Below are 17231 nucleotides of genomic sequence, written 5' to 3'. Positions count from 1 at the left end.
GCAACCCGACATACCTGTCATGGTCACAGGCTCTCCAATGACTCCTTATGGAAGAGTGGGCTCTGACTGGCCCAGTGGTGTGCACGTGGTCCACCAGCAGCCCCAGAGTCTCTGTGAGAGGGTCCAGTGACCTGAGATGGCCTCATACAAAGGACTCTGCCCAAAGTTACTATAGTAATGAACTAAGCAAAGAAGACCAGGTCCTTCCAGAGTCTGAGAACACACAAAAGAATGATCAGTTAGGACCTAGAGGAGAACTGAGCCCACACATGCAGAATAAGGAAAACAAGAAGGGATACTTAAGAGAGAACATAGACACTAGAAAATCAAGCCAGTCTTAGAAGGCATCTTACTTCCTGATGGGTTTTGCTCTTGCACATGAATGTTTTTATAATATACGCCCTTTTGCTTCCGTTGCTAAAGTGAGCCTTAGTTCCTTCTTTCAGAATAATCCTAGTGTGAGAGGTACTACTACAGATACTACTACTGTAGACTATTATAAATAGCCTCGTTTAATCCCTAGGACAGATATTGTTGTTATTCTTAAATAGCTCATAAATATACTCTTAAACCTATATAGAACAAAGATGACCACTCTTCACTTTCACATGGTACTATGTAGACTTGATTTCTGTATGTAGAATCTTTCTGCCCTCTACAGATAATGAAATAGTTCTCCAGAGAATATAGGTCCCTGGCACATACCACCTAGTGAACCAGCTGCCCCTATAGATACTTGGAATGGTGAGAAAAAGTGAATATCTGTTTGCTTATGGCTGTTCCTTCTATTTAGGTGGTTTTTTTTTTTTTTAAATAACTGGAGAAAATAAAAGTAGAAAAACTATAAAATTTTGATGAAAAGGAAACCTCAGGGAGAATGTGGCATTTTTCAAAGCTGTGGAAGATACAGGCACCTGGATAGGACTGTTTTTGGTTGGTGTTGACCTCCATTCCCTGTGAATTGTTCATAAAAAATAAAGGAAAGTTATGAGGTAATTCTTACCGTTCACCTGCGGACAGGTGGTACTGAGATTTGCAAAGGGACCGGGAGTAGAAAATGGGCAGGAGGTAGACATACATGGAACAGCAAAAAGCCACAGCAAATATTTACTGAATTCCAGACATTATTTCAGGTGCTGGGGATATAGCAGTGGCAAGAACAAAGTCCCTTCCCTCGTGGGGCTTATATTCTAGTTCAGGGCATCCCAAAGTGTGACTTACAAACTGCTAGTCTGTGGAGGGTCAGTAGTCTATAGTAGAAAGAGGGTCCTCTGATTTTAAATGTTGGAAAATACTTGGTTGAATGAAATCAGGTAGATTTTCTTATAGCAGGTCTTTACCGCTGTATTGGTTTGTTAGGGCTGCCATAACAAATTACCACAGACCGGGGGGCTTAAACAACAGCAATCTATCGGCTCATAGTTCTGGAGGCTGGAAGTCCAAGATCAGATGTGGGCAGGATTGCTTCTTCTGAGGCCTCTCTCCTTGGCTTGTAGACGGCCGTCTTCTCCCTGTGTCTTCACATGGTCTTCCCTCTGTGTCTGTGTCCTCATCTCCTCCTCTTGTAAGGACACTAGTTACATTGCATTAAAGCCCACTCCAGTGACCTCATTTTACCTTAATTATCTCTATGAAGAGCCGATTTCCAAATACAGTCACATTCTGAGGCACTGGGAGTTAGGACTTCAACATACGAATCTTGGGGAGAGAAACAGTACGACCAGTAACAACACTTCTGTGAACCTGAGTCTTTCAAAATTGTAAATCAGATCATGTCAGTCCCATCCCCCTGCCTGTGCTAAGACCCCTTTAATGAAACAGTGAATCCTAATGTAAACTGCAGACTTCAGTTAATAATAACGTATCGGTATTGGTTCATCAGTTGTAACAAATGCACCACACGAATGCAAGGATATTAATAAAAGGGAAAACCGTGTATGGAGGACAGATGGGGTATATAGCAACTCTGTACTTTCTGCTCTAATTTTCTGTACACCTAAAACTGCTCTTAAAAGTATCAGTTTTTTTTTTTTTTTTAAATCCTATATAAACAGCCAGAGAATTACCAGAGATGTTGGGGCGCTGCCCCTCCCCCCCACCTTCTTTCCCTCCTTTCCCTCTGTTCCAGCCACACTGACCTTCCTTGTGGTTCTCAAGCCCGTCAGCCTTGTTCACAAGGGAGGGTGTTTTGCTAGTTGTCTCCTTAGCCTGGATTAATTTTTTTTCTCCCCAGATTTTCCTGGTCTCAGTTATCTATCATCTCATCAGAGAGGTCCTCCGAGACTACGTCTAAGGTAGTCCACAGGGCACTGTCCCACCTCCCTGCTTTTATTTTCTTCACAGAATTTATCCTTGCCTGGTTCATTATATTCTTGTGTCTATGATCTATTCCCTCCTTTTTGGCCCCCAGGTTCTGGTTCTCACTGAGCCCTCACTGACTCCTTACCACCATCTCCTCTGAGACCTCCTGGTCCAAGCCTCCATCTGACCTGATCTATTCCAGCAGCCTCCTAACTGGTTATCAGTAAGATACAAATGAAGATGGGTGGGAGTCCTTGAAGATGATTCCAACAATTTTGTCCATTCAGTCCGATCTGGATTTAATTTCATACACAAGGATTTTCCTGCCCCCGACCTTTTTCTCTTGAACAGTGTAGCTGTAAACACGTGAAGAAAATAAATAAATGCCCTTCTTCCCATAAAGATCTTTGTTTAGCATTTCAGATTTAACATCTTGGAAGTGTTAGGGTAACCACCTGAGTTGATCTCAGCTGGTATAGTTGAGAAAGGTGATCCTGAGAACAGCAAGAATTTATGAGGCAATTTAGAAAAAGGTAGGTTTAAAAACATAGAGTGTTCCTGGTAGACTTCGGAGCACAGGTGTACTTTCTTCTATTTGGAAAGAATTGCAAAGCAAACTGTCCAACACTGTCCATGAGCTGATGCATGGCTGCAGCTCCTCCGTTACCTGGAAGTAAATGGGCTTTAATGGATGATTTGAGAGGCACAGGAGGGGCTCAGGGACTTTTATGCCTCATTCTCTGAAGGGAATTACCCCTATATCTCAAAAAACCATCACGGGGTGAATGCATCAATGGTTTTGTTTTTTGTTTGTTTCATTTTATCCTTGTGTGTTTTGTTTTGCTTTGCTTTGCAAACAATGGAAACAAACCAGTTTAAGCAAAGATGGGGCAGGGGAGGGGGGAGTTGGTAACAGAGACACAGGGGAGTCTCCTGGAAATGATGGGCAGAAACGGAATCTGGTTCCAGAAGTCTCCGTGTCTCCCTTCCTCTCTGCCTGACTGCCTACGCCTTAGCTTTCTCTGCGAACTGCCTTTCCTTCTCTGTGTCACAAGGTGGGCACCAGTTGCCCTCTTTCTGTTATCTAAATGGACAAAAATAAGTCTAGCAGCTGCAAGAGGCCAGCATGAGTCTCTCGGTCTCAATCCAGATTCCTGGGAGAAGCCACCTCAGTGGCACAGTGTCCATCTCTGGTCCAGTGTCTGTGGCCGAGGGGAACAGGACAGAGACTCACGGTACAAACTCGCCTCCTTCCACCTCCGTGCTCTGTACATTGTGGAGGAGAGATGAGAGGTAGGTAAGGAAGTGAGAAAATCCTCAGAGAAGAGGAGTCATTGGGAGCCGGACTAATACTTCCCCAGGGTTCCACAGCACATGTATATTGGTCATTCAGTCATTGAAGATTTATTGAGCTGCTACTATAAGAGGGCAGACTTGCAGGTACTGAGAACAATCCCTGCCCTCTAGAAGCTGGGAGTCTAGCCGGGAATCAAAATATACATGTGTGGAAGTTGTCAGGAAACATGTGAAGAGGACTAAACATGTGTAGGGGTAAAATATTCATTGAGTACCTGCACTTGTAAGATGCTACGGAATGTTAGGCAGTGAGGGTACTAAACCCCCTCCTCCCTGCCCAAGTTCAAGACCAACTGAGAAATAATATAAAGCAAACAGAGACTGAAGTACTACCTTTATTACCCATAAAGGCTAGGTTTTGGGGAGGTATAGTTTTTATCTGCCAGCCAATGGACTTCCCCAGAATTAGGCAGAGATGGTGTAGCTGGGCATATAGAATGGAGTTCCAAACTTCATTTACATGAACACCTACTATGTGCCAGGCCCTAGGCTCTAGATAATGAAGATACAGCAGTGAACAAAATTAAGTTTCTGCCCTTATGAACTTGACTTTCTAGTAGAGGGAAACAGATCCAAAACAGTAGGTAGTAATGTATACACCTGTATTGTTAGTGCCGCCATTACAAAGTATTACAGAGTGCGTGGCTTCAACAACAGAAACGAATTTTCTGACAGTTCTGGAGGCTGGAAGTCTGCGATCAAGGTGTCTGCAGGGGTGGTTTCTTCTGAGAGGCATGAGGGGAGAATTTGTTCCAGGCCTTCTCCCCTTGGCTTGTTAATGGCCGTCTTCTCCCTGTGTCTTCACTTAGTCTTTCCTCTGTGTGTGTCTGTGTCCTGATTTCCTCTTATAAGGACACCTGTCACATTGGATTAGGGCCCACATTAATGACCTCATTTTAACTTTAGCACATCTGTAAAGACCCAGTGTCCAAATACAGCCACATCTGGAGGTACTGTTAAGACTTCAGCATAGGAATTTTTGAGGGAGACATAATTCAGCCAGTAGTGAAAAACAAAGGAGGGTGATAGGATGCCAGTGGATGGAGTGTTATTGTAGACAGAATGGTCATGGAAAACATTTCTAAGGAAGTAAAATTTGAATACAAGTTTTCTCTCTTTTTTTAAAAAAATTGTATTGCAATATAGTTGATTTACAATGTTGTGTTAGTTTCAGGTGTACAGTAAAGTGAATTAGTTATACATATACATATATCCACTCTTTTTTCGATTCTTTTCCCATATAGGTCATTACAGAGTATTGAGTAGAGTTCCCTGTGCTATGCAGTAGGTCCTTGTTGGTTATCTATCTTGTATATAGAAGTGTGTATATGTAAATCCTAATCTCCCAATTTATCCCTCCCCCTTCGCTGCCCACCCCCCGTAACCATAAGTTTGTTTTCTACATCTGTGACTCTATTTCTGTTTTGTAAATAAGTTCATTTGTACCATTTTTTTAGATTCCGCATATAAGTGATGTCATGTGATGTTTGTCTTTCTCTGTCTGACAAGTTTTCTTTTAATGAATGATAAGTCTCTTGAGACCTGGAAGGGCCTTTGGAGATATTCCAGATGAAGTAATGTAAGCAAGGACTTGGGCTTGGAAATGTGTGTGAGATATGTGAGTGGAAAGTTGAGGAAACTGATCTGCGGGGATTCACAAGAGGTGTTTTGTTTTGTTTTGTTTTGTTTGGTAGCAATAGAAATTAAAGTCATAAGCATGCACTTAGCATGAAGTTAGGAATTTAGGATTTATCTTGAGACAACTAAGCTGAGAGAGAGTCCTCTGAAGGTTCCAAGAAATGGGAGGAACAATGAACGATGTCTCTTGGGAAGAAAAATCTAAGCTCAGTATATACAGTGAACAAGAACCGGGCAAGCTGAAGGCCAGGAGATCGTGCAGGAAGCTATTATGAGGGTCCTGGTATGTGATCATCAAGACCTGCTTTTGATAGCAATTGGAGGAAGAAAAAAATCAAAATTAGAGATGGTTTCTAAAGAAGAATCAACTGAGTCAGAATTGACATTCAAATCTCATAGTTACTTGAAAGAAGTCGTACTCATTAAACTCCCTGGAAATGGTAACCTAGAGTCGAGCTATGCCCATGTCTGTAGTTCATCTGTTGCTGCAATTAAAATGAAGAAAATGCAGCCACGCTTGGATTGGAAATGCTGAATAGGTCTCCAGTCTCAAGGGACGGCAGTTCCCTGGCTGTGCTAACAATTGGAATTCTCAATGTTCCTTTGTCTTTTAGGCATATCCGCACTAGACCATTAGTTATGGACTGAATTGTGTCCCCCCCAAAATCCATATGTCCAAGTCCTAATCCCTAGTATCTCAGAATGTGACCATATTTGGAGACAGAGCCTTTAAAGGGCTAATTAAAATAAGGCCGTATGGGTGGGCCCTAATCCAATGTGACTGGTATTCTATAGAGGAGATTAGGGCATAGACACACACAGAGGGAAGACCATGTGAAGACACGGGGAGAAGACGGCCATCTACAAGCCAAGGAGAGAGGCCTGAGAAAAAACCAACCCTGCTGATACCTCGGTCTTGGACTTCCAGCCTCCAGAACTGGGAGACGATGAATGTCTGTTGTTTAAGCCTCCCAGTCTGTGGTACTTGGTTACAGTAGCCCAGCAAGCTGATTCACCATTCTATTCTGGTGGCCACTTCTGAGTCTGCCTGAGAGTTCCAGGGACCTTCTTGGATCATCTTTTTCTCAGGTTTGGCTCACAGCCCATGTGTAGCCTCATTGCTTCAATTAAATCCATTTCGCTTGTTCTGTCCTTAAATAGAGAAAAAGGATTCCTCTCATTCTCATCGTACTGACCCATCTAATCTGTAGGCACTAGTCACCTGTGGTTGTTTCAACTTAATTAAAATTCAATGAAATTAAAAATTCAGTTTTTCTGTTGCACTAGCCACATTTCAGATGCTCAGTGGCCACACGTGACAGCACGTAGATCACACATTCCTTTCATCACAGTAAGCTCTATTGGAGCAGTGCTGGTACAGAAGAGAGCTTAACCCTCCCTTAAAGCCCCAACCAGCTTGTGTTTGTTATGGTTCTCTCCATTGTGAGCAAAATAATCCCACTTGAGGTAGAGTAAGTTAAAAAAAAAAAAAAAAAAAAAAGTAGAGGGATAGGAAGGTGGCGGTGGGCCTTCTTGGAAGACATAAAATATCCCACAGGATTAGAAGGACAGATAAAAGAACCAAGGGCAGCTCTACCAAGTTTTGCAAGAGGCCTTTGTGGGCCTTTCTTCAGTGGTGCTGTCAATTTCCATGTCTTTCTATTCCACGTCTCAAAAATCAGGAAAGAGAAGAATTTCAGTGGCCAATTTTGAGACAAGGTTCTACTCAGCCAAACGTGGGTGGTAAAGAGATGGCTCCTTAAGGACAAGATGGTCACATGATGTCCACCCTGGTTTCTTCCCCTTGATCTCAGGGAACAAGGAGTCAGTGTGAGTGGGACCACCACCTCAATCAGGGTCCAGTGCTCTGGATAAAGGTATCTCTTTAGTTGTTGATTCAGAACCTTCCATTGCATAGTAAGCATTGTATATGCTTTGATCTTTCAGTAAGTCACAACCAGCAGATAAGATGGTTCTCTTTACCTGTTTTGACAAACAATTATCAAAGACTCACTTGGTACCCAGGTGCTGGTATGGATGCTATGGGAGATATAAAAGGGAATAGGATATATTTTGTTAAAAATACATCTAGTCCCTTAATACAAACTCGTTCTGTACAAAACTGGGTAATTTGAGAACTGAAAGGAGGCAGGTTTCACTGTATTCTTGGTCTCTTACTTCACCAACCTGAAGAAATACTTTCATCCTTTTTTGGCTTCACCAGTATGAAAAATCATACAAAACAAACAGCCTTCAAATCAAAGGCTCTCCCTTCCAAAGCAACCATCTCATTTACTTTCACCAGCTCACATTGCCAAGATCAGCTGTAATGACATCTTGCCAAAGCCCAACATTTTATGTGAGTGAGAAAAATCCTGTAATTTTCCATTTTCATGAATAGTTTACTCAAAAAGAGTTTTCCAACTTGAATCCTGTATGTTTTATTTAAGTCATCGTATATATATCCCCCAACCATCCTGCAACACTGAGCTCTATCATTGCAGCTAAATTCCACACAAAGATTTCAGACCCCTTTAAAATATGCTTTCTACCATAAAGAGGCCCCTTCATTTTGAAGAACTCAGTTGAGATTGAATCCTCTCCTACTTTAAATTAAAAAACGTTACACGAATGAATCATTAAAATAATTGCATTTGTAGTTGAAAAATTAAATCACTAATGAGTCCAAAATTAATAATCAGCAAACAAAGGGAGGAGTATATGCAGTGGATGACTGCAAAAATGAATCTCCTGGCCAACAAAACAGGGGAGATTTTAATCTGGAGTTGCCCACTCCCAGCTGTCAAGTCCCTGATGAATATGAGGGACCACAGTTTATCACGAGGGCAGAGTGCTAAGCGCCATCAACAGATTTTGACTTGGTGGGGGAAATAGCAGACACCTGTATGGCGAATCTCCACTGTTCCTGATTCCTCTCTATTCCTTATTTCCAGTTGCACTGATAAATACTGTAATTGTCTTTTCCCAAGGGTTTCCAATTCTTTGGAAATGCTCACATTGCTTCAAAGCTTTCCATGACCACGATGAAAGGGAAACGCGGAACTTAAATGTGCTGCCATATTTGAAACTTGAGTTATTTGAAGAAAGCTTGGTTTGTAAAGCCCTCCAAGAAAGAAAACCAGCAAGTCATTTTTCTCTCTCGTTCAGATTCGCCTTTACTAGTTTAAACCACCTGTATTTATTCTGGCATTTTTATCTCCCTGGCTCCATTCCCTTTTGTGTTGTGAAAGAGTATTTACTTTCCCCCTTTGTATTACGTAGTATTTATTGCTTTGTAAGAGCAGTTTGCCTTTTGCCTTTTATCTTTTGCTGATGGGAGAACGTTGCCTTCTGAGTGGTTTCTGAACCCCGGGTATTAAAGCACTCAGCACAGGGATGGCTTTACCATCCACTGAACCCATTTCAAGTTCATTTGCATTGCCCGATACATATTTCTATATTTGTGTGTGGATCTAAGAGGAGCTGAAAATCATTAAAATTCACACTATACTGCATGCTCAAAAATCTTCAGAAAATTCATTGGCTGTCTCAGGAGTACTGGGATGCTTTTACCTTGCATACACTTGTCCGTATTTTAGAGATTGTGCGTAAACATCCAGTGACTTACTATAGGCTAAATTAAGGAGTTGTTGGGATTGAAATAAATATGCTTACTTATAAGTGACCAGTTGAATGTGAAGGGAGAAAAGCGATTTTTTCATTTGCAGCAAGTAGATCAGTGTTTGCAGTTCACAAGTGCATACAGTTGTTAGTCTTTTATATGGGTAGTTCCTGGTGTTTATGAATATCATTATCAAATAGTATATGCAGGCGTTTTCTATTTACAGAATTGGAGATTTAGGTGTGATTCAGTTAAACTCCTATCTGCTCAAAGTTGTTTTCATAATACGAGTAACACTTTTATATCTGTCATAATTCACAGGTCAAAATATTGTAGTCATGACTTGGGAACAAATCTGCCAAATGGTTTAACTTTGTTTTTTGTTTTTTTTTTCTGTAGCTAATCACATTTGACTGATCTTTTCAACTTACACACTAAAAGGAAACAGAAATGTAGAATTTATTTGCGTTTGTTTTCACTGAGTTTCGTCACTCCAGGGATAACGTTTACTGCACTTTTGATTTTTAATTGAAAATAGGTCATCACCTCTTTCGGTTGAAACTCCACTTTCCGCTCTTTCTCCCATTCATTCTGTTCTTGCTAATTATGTGTTTTCTGGGAGCAGTATTTGCCTCTTATTCAATATGTCAGCTTTCTTTGAATGAATTTCAAGATGTTCTAGTAAGCTGAATAAGATTTGGGCTACTTTAGTTCCTCTTTGGGGAATAGTTCTTCATTTTCTGTGAACCATCTTGACTGTTGTCTATAATATTAGTTCATACCCCCCTCTTGATAAACTCTTCTTAGAATTCTGTGAGAGGAAAAATTCTCTTTCTCCTGAAAGACTGATATATTTCTTTTAACAAATCATGAGCTAAAGGTAACTCATGGTGTTTCCCTTTTTGCCTTGGCTCTTGGGGAACGCAGAAGTATTTGATTTTCTATAGAGCAGCTACTGTCCTGGATGTAATACTTCTGCTGCAATTTTTTTCTCCCTTGTCTAGCCCTTCTTTCAATCACATAGCTCTAGTTCTCATCTTTTTATTGTAAAGGAGCTATTTTTTATGTCTTATTTTCCTTGTCAGAGACTTCAAATACTTCTTTGGAAACAGGTGACGTTTAAAAGAATTGATATGATCATCTGTATTTTAGAAGAAATATATTGTCGCTTTTTAAAAAATTTTTATTGTAGTGTAGTTGACTTACATTGTTGTGTTAGTTTCTGCTGCACAGCAAAGTGAGTCAGTTATATGTATACATATATCCACTCTTTTTTAGATTCTTTTCCCTATGTATAGGCCCTTACAGAGTATTGAGTAGAGTTCCCTATGCTATACAGTAGGTTCTTATTAGTTATCTATTTTATATATAGTAGTGTGTATATGTCAATCCCAATCTCCCAATTTATTCCCCCTGCCTTTTCCCCCCGGTAACTGTAAGTTTGTTTTCTACATCCATGAGTCTATTTCTGTTTTGTAAATAAGTTCATTTGTACCATTTTTTTAGATCCCGCATATAAGCGATATCATATGATATTTGTCTTTGTCTGACTTCCTTCACTCAGTATGACCATCTCCAGGTCCATCCAGGTTGCTGCGAATGGAATTATTTCGTTCTTTTGTATGCCTCTATTTGTTGACAGCAAACAGGGTATAGGCAGAAAATGTTTCAACACATCTTAAAGAAAGGAGGGGATGAACCCCATAAAAGATACACTGGAGGATTTAGCGTAGGTGGTTCATGTGGCCATCCTCTCAGACAGAAATCCCTGGGGAATGCATGTTCCCCTTCGGTAATCACAGGAGAATTTTTGCTCCCACCATACACATGTTATAAAGTGTTTTGAAAATACGATGGTTAAACAAACCTAACAGTGTTTTTAAACTATTGGGACTGGTCCTAAATATCAGTGAGTCCACCATTATCACTTCCCGCAGAGAAAACACATATTAGGTCTGACATCTAAGGCCCTAATGAGTTTCGAATCCCAACTCTTGTACAGATTATTTCTCAGTTCTGCCGTTTCTTTTTTCTAATAACGGATACTAATCTGGTTCTTAATCTAACATTTTGGGCAGTTTAAAGAATTTTCAGCCCTTGGAAATGTCTCCTTTCCAGTCCAGGCTTGTTCGGTACATCCAGATTTCCTCAGTCTTAAAAAGTTCTTTTGCAAACCCTGCTGCTGATTCCCAATTCAGCAATTCACATCAACAAACATGTATTTAGCCCCTAGTAAACGTGTCTGTGGTGCATGTGGGTAGGGGGAGGGGAGGGGTGGGAGGCCGAAGATGAAAGACCTGGGCTTTCTCGCAGTCACAGGAGAAAGGACACGGGCCTTTGGCAAAGAGGAATGAGGTCAGTGCTGTAAGAAGAAGGAAACTCACGGAGCTTGGGAGAATGATGCCGTGGCAGGAGGGGAGGTGGGTGGTGGAGCCATCGGGAGGACAGAGGTGGCTCTGCGGTGGGGTCCGCAGCAGGTGCTGAAGGAAGGTGCCTGCAGATGCCGCGCGTGAAACCGTTTGCAGGTGGGAGAGGCTGGAGGCATAGGAAGGGGACAGCCAGGTCCGGCTCTCTTCTGGCCTGTTTTCAATTAGATTAAATTGAATTAAATGGAACACATTAATGAGAAGATAATAGAAGCGGCTTATCCAGAGACTTCATTCTAACCAGTGCCATCAAACGCCAGATAAAACATTAGATTAGGCCCTTCTGAGCTTGCTCTGAATTTCTGAGGAAAAAGTTAATTATGTAGTTTAGACCCAATGCATGATTTTCTCTGAAAAACCACACTTCTCCTAAAAGTCCTTCTAATTAGCTCCTATTGTTTTCTTCTTCTCTTTTCTGCCCAAGGCCTTTGTAAAAAAGGACCATGTGGATGCCACCTTCAACCCCGAGGGAAATGGGTACAGAGGGCCAACCAGTGGTCTGTGTAACGCAAGGACAAATGCTCATGTGTCCTGGGGTGCCAAGGTCACGTTCTGGGGCTTTCGACAAAGAGAAACCACCATGGGTGGTCCATAGCTAGCTCTCATTATCTGACCATTAAGACCTGCCCACCCATGGAAACAATTCCTTAAGAGTAAATGTAAAAAAAATCACACACACATATATATATATATATATATATTTACATACACACAAATATATTGATATATAAATCATATATAATATACATATATGTATTATGTATATATATACAATATACGTACCTGTATTACAATAATGTAATAAATGTGCCATATTTAATATATATAATTGCGATTTTATATATATACAAATATAAATACATAATGGCAGCTATTGGAAAATAGACATTTTCAGTTAATCCCTCTAATTCAGCCAATAATTTTAAATTTTCTGCCTCGAAAATTTACCAGAAATTCACAAAAGCAGCCACTGGTAATAATAAAATGAACAGTCTCGTCTGTGTTCCCACCTCTGTGAAGTTGCTGGCTTGCTGGAATGGTCCCAACAAGGCAGCAGTGGGCAGTAAACAGCTAACACACCCAGAATGATGAACGTCACACTCAGAATCTTCCTGCCTGCTGGTGTGGGTCAGAAGGGCCCGAGTGAAACCAGAGAACCTTTGTGGATACTGACAAGTGGAGAGGGTTGATCACTTGTGTCTTGAGCAGGAAAAAGAAAATCACAAAACCCTGGTCTAAGTAGGATCAACTTTTGCTGACTTTTTCCACTTTCCAGAGCTAAAGATAAAGTAATTAATTGCATTATGAATCATTACAAGTTCTTTCAATGGGAAATATTGGCATATTCATCTACTTATATTGAACATGCAGCTACCTGATAGGTTAATTTCGGTTTTTCTTCCTTCCAGCTTATTATAAATCTAAACTACCTTCACAATTTATTTTTAGGATTATGGTTTGAAATTCTATTTTTACACCATTTAAAACTATTCCCAGGAGATTGCCTGCATTAGGGAAAAGCTGATATGTCTACTCACATACAGATACCCAAGGGACACAGTATTTCTTCATAGGACATATTGTTCATATTTGAAGGTCAGTTGCCCAAGTGCACCCTCACTTGATGGTCATGCCCCCTGCAGCCTAATTACTCTTAGAGCTAGTTTCTAGAGTACTGGCTGCTCTCGGCAGGGTCTGGTTCCATCGGAAGCTCTCTGTAACCTCTCCTCTCAGAATGCATGATGCTTTAGATTTTTTTAAACAAAACAGCAAGACTGCCTCAATTCTTATCGCTGCCTGACCAGTTCATCTGTCTGGGGCACAGCTTCTGAGCTGTGTCCCTAGCATGTATCTTCTGCTGGAAAGTTCCCCGTAGTCTAACGGCAGCCACTTTTAGTTTCTTTCCTTAAAAATTTTACTGGAGTCTAGTTGATTTACAATGTTGTGTTAGTTTCAGGTGTACAGCAAAGTGATTCAGTTATACGTATACATATATTCATTCTGTTTCAGATTCTTTTCTCATATAGGCTATCACAGAATACTGAGTAGAGTTCCCTGTGCTATACAGTAGGTCCTTGTTGGTTATCTATCTTATATATAATAGTGTGTGAATGTTCATCCCAAGCTCCTAATTTATCCCTCCCCCCTCCACGTTTCCCCTTTGGTAACCATAAGTTTGTTTTCAGTATCTGTAAGTCTGTTTCTGTTTTGTAAATAAGTGCTATTAGTTTCTTGAATTCATTCATCTACCTTGTATGACTGAGTTGTCCTGAGCATAGCTTAGGAGGACTTGCTGATCTCTTAGATCTCGTTCTTTGTAACATTTCAATTCTACATTAAGTAGAGTCATAGGGACCATAATATTTGACCCATGGCAAGTCAAAAATATCATATCCATACTAGAGATTTCATCCTTCTATGGAATGATATAGCAAGAATTGGAGACCAAGTTGAAGCCATTTATTGTAACGGAGTCTTACGTAATGTGCTAGTTACCTTCTCCATCTGGCTATTCGATCATTTTCTGACAGGAGATCTGCCAAGCTAGCTGTTCAACTCACTATCTTCAATGGAGAGTTTTGTGTTGAGAATTCTCTCCTGAATGTGGTTATGACTTAGGTCTCTGGCAGTGTGATCGCTCATTCTGGCTGCCTGTACAAAGCCGCTCTCTCTGGTGTGTTTGCTTTGTTGAGAGTCATCCTCTAGAGGCTCAGGTCCTGAATAACTACCTCAGTGATTTTTAAATACGTTTGCCACTTGGGATTTGGAAAACTTTCCAGAGGACAAAAAGCATGTTCTAATGCTTCCCTACTAGGTTCTAAGTCTAAAACCTTGGTCTAGCAGACTGCAGTGAATTCAAATGACCTGGCTATGAAACTTTTTCTTCCTTTAGAGAAGGGTAGAGTGATCTTTATTTCGAGTTTTGTCTTGCTTTGTTTTATAACACAGAAGGCTGCTCTCCTGGAGAACTTCTGTGTTCTTTCTCGTTTTGTCTAAGTCTGTAATACTTATTGCCCATTGGATGTCATTTGTCTGAAGTCTGACTCTTTAGCTTTAACTTCCTTGAGAGCCTGGTGTTCTACCATCAAGTTCATAGACATACACACACTACTCAGTAGACCTACAGTATACTAAGATGAAAGCTGACATTTACTGGGCTTTTCTTCGGCATTGAGTATCATTGTAATTATATGCATTAACTCAATCTTCGCAACAATCCTGATTTAGGTATCTCACAGGAAAGGAAATTAAGCCTCAGAAAGTTTACAAGTAACTTCCCTAGCTACTAAATGAGGAAGCTAAGATTCAAGTTAAGACTCCTCTGATTCCAAAGCTTCCCTACATAATAACTCCAAGCAGACCCTATCTGGCTGGAAACCTCCAGTTCTTCAGTCAAAGGAGTGTGTGTCCTGAAATCCAATTTTGAGACCCAGAAATTAAAGATCAATAGCTGATCCGGCCCCAGTTTTTTTTTTTTACATTTTTAATATCTATTTCTTTAGATAGCCCTTGGGTCTGTGAATTCATTATTTTTTTTTTCCTGTTATAAGAAATGCTATTTCTGTGGAAGTGCTGCTGGATTTGGAAATCATTCTCATGACTAAATATTTGTTTGCCTTGGAAGAGCCCGGTGTAGGGCTCTGCTGCCAGTGCGTGCTCAGTAAAGATCAATGGGTGGCCACGCGCGTCTGTGTGGAAGTCGTGTGTTTAGGACCTGCTCAGTTCTGCGAAAGAGGCAGAAATGATGTGGGAAAGGTGAAAATCACAGGAGCATCACCCAACTCCGATCATGGGTTTCTGTATTTTTTTTTTTAATTAAATTTATTTATTTTTATTTATTTATTTTTGGCTGCGTTGGGTCTTTGTTGCTGCGCGCGGGCTTTCTCTAGTTGCAGCGAGCGGGAGCTACTCTTCGTTGCGGTGCGTGGGCTTCTCATTGCGGTGGCTTCTCTTGTTGCAGAGCACGGGCTCTAGGCGCACAGGTTTCAGTAGTTGCAGCACGCGGGCTTCAGTAGCTGTGGCTCGCGGGCTCTAGAGCGCAGGCTCAGTAGTTGTGGCGCACGGGCTTAGTTGCTCCGCAGCATGTGGGATCTTCCCGGACCAGGGCTCCAACCTGTGTCCCCTGCATTGGCAGGCGGATTCCCAACCACTGCGCCACCTGGAAAGCCCCTGGGTTTCTGTATTTGACTTTATTATTTAATGGTCCCAAAGGCCCAGGGGCAGAAGGAATGGGAAGATGGAGCCTAGTGTTTTCTTGAGAAATGATTGGGAAGTCCTGTGAAAATTAGATTCCAGGGCCTGCTTCCAAAGCTAATATCGACTGTGAGAGAAAACGTGGTCCTCTGATGAGGACTGAAAAGAACCAAATATTTTTTTTAATTGACACATTTTCTATTATTATATACATATAAAGATGATGAGTAATATGCCATATCAGATGGTTTATTCTAACTGTCAGAATAAGGGCTGAAGCGTGAGTAACTTTCCAAAGAACCTTCTGGGAAATTCAAGCAGTGAAAAGTGGCAGGAACCAGCCCTGAGTTCATCTACAACCCAGGCATCCCTGAAAATCTTGGGGGAACAGAAGAAGTTTCTCCCAAAGTACAACACTTGGCGGGACATTTCTAGAGGAAAGGAAGGAGACAGATCATGTAAACTTCCTTCACTAAAAAGCCAAATGTCCATGCACTGTCGAGGTGTGTACACTCGCTGGAAAGACTAGGGTCAGCCATGTGACATGGCGGATGGTGTCCTCATTATGAAGGATGACGATTGAACACCAGTCCAAATCTCAGCAGAACTTTGAGATGTTAGAGCCCTCACTTGGAAAAATCAAGCTCTGCTTTGGCATTAGAGAAAGTAGAAGGAGGAAAGCCTGAATTACTAGGAACAGTACCGCAGGTCTTGGGCTGGGCTGGTCTGCGGTGTGCTGATACTGTGGTGTAGAGGAAGGTGTACCAGCAAGCGCATGGGTTGACCCTGATTCTACTCGAGGCTTATGGGTCTCAGTCTCACCATCTGCCAAGCGAGCAGGTAGAGACTTGCTTTCCAGGGCCCATTCTAACTCTACTATTTCAGCCTTGATGGGTTCCTCTATGAGCTGAGGCTTCGTCCATGTATCTTGAGGTTTTTGATGAGAATTTATTTATACAATTCTACCTTTAAAAAACCTTTCCTTTTATCCCCACTCAACTCTCCTTAGCAATAGAGAAGTCTTACGACGTTTGATTATTTGTTGTATCAGGGAAGAGCCGGTTTCATTAATATATTACCCTCCACTGCTGACACCATGTGTTACCGTTTTGTACCCCCCCCCTAAAGAAAGGTGACTTTGAGAAGCAACCCAGAAGAGATTTTAGGAAAATAGGTGTTGTAGCCAGGAGAGAACTTATTATGTGTTTGCTGCTTAAACATATGAAAATGATGCAGCTCATGTGAACAAAATTAGTGTGAAACATATGTGTAGTTATGCCCAAGGTAAAGACACATGTTTATAAAAGCACCCCCCTCGAAGAAAAGTTAAAGGTGTGAGAAGTGAGAAGGACTGTGTCCCAGGAGCAGGAGCAGGGCCTGTGCCAGCATCTAGAGAGAGGCAGAATGGAGAGCGGGGAGCCCAGGGCTGGGCTGTGCCTCACAGCCCGACGCCTCAGTGGTGATTCTCCCAGGAAAGACCTGATGAGCTGCTGACATTTCTCTTAGAAGAATCAATGAATCTTTGTTTCCTTCTGCCTCCTCATTTGACCTTATTTTGTTCTGAAACAGAGAAGGAGGAAAGAAAGAACTGAACTGGTGGGATGGGATAAGGGGTAGGCAGAAGGCAGAGAGGAGGAGATGTCCGTCCGTGCTGTGGAGCCCACAGACCAGACCGCAGGCCCCTGATTGGAGCC

General features: G+C 41.5%; 1 long non-coding RNA gene across 1 annotated transcript in view; it reads right to left on the bottom strand.

Annotated features, from left to right (window-relative positions):
• Nucleotides 1-4784: 4784 nt before the first annotated feature.
• LOC309656462 overlaps nucleotides 4785-17231 on the bottom strand; it is a 1106578-nt gene continuing 1094131 nt past the window's right edge. Inside the window, exon 2 of the long non-coding RNA XR_014261378.1 lies at nucleotides 4785-15457. This is a non-coding gene — a long non-coding RNA (uncharacterized lncRNA). The remainder of the gene's footprint in view (nucleotides 15458-17231) is intronic.

This window comes from Balaenoptera physalus (genome assembly GCF_965194825.1).
Source record: "Balaenoptera physalus genome assembly, chromosome: 2".
Classification (NCBI taxonomy): Eukaryota; Metazoa; Chordata; class Mammalia; order Artiodactyla; family Balaenopteridae; genus Balaenoptera; species Balaenoptera physalus.
Note: the sequence above shows the minus strand (reverse complement) of the source record. Positions and strands in the feature narration are given on the sequence as shown.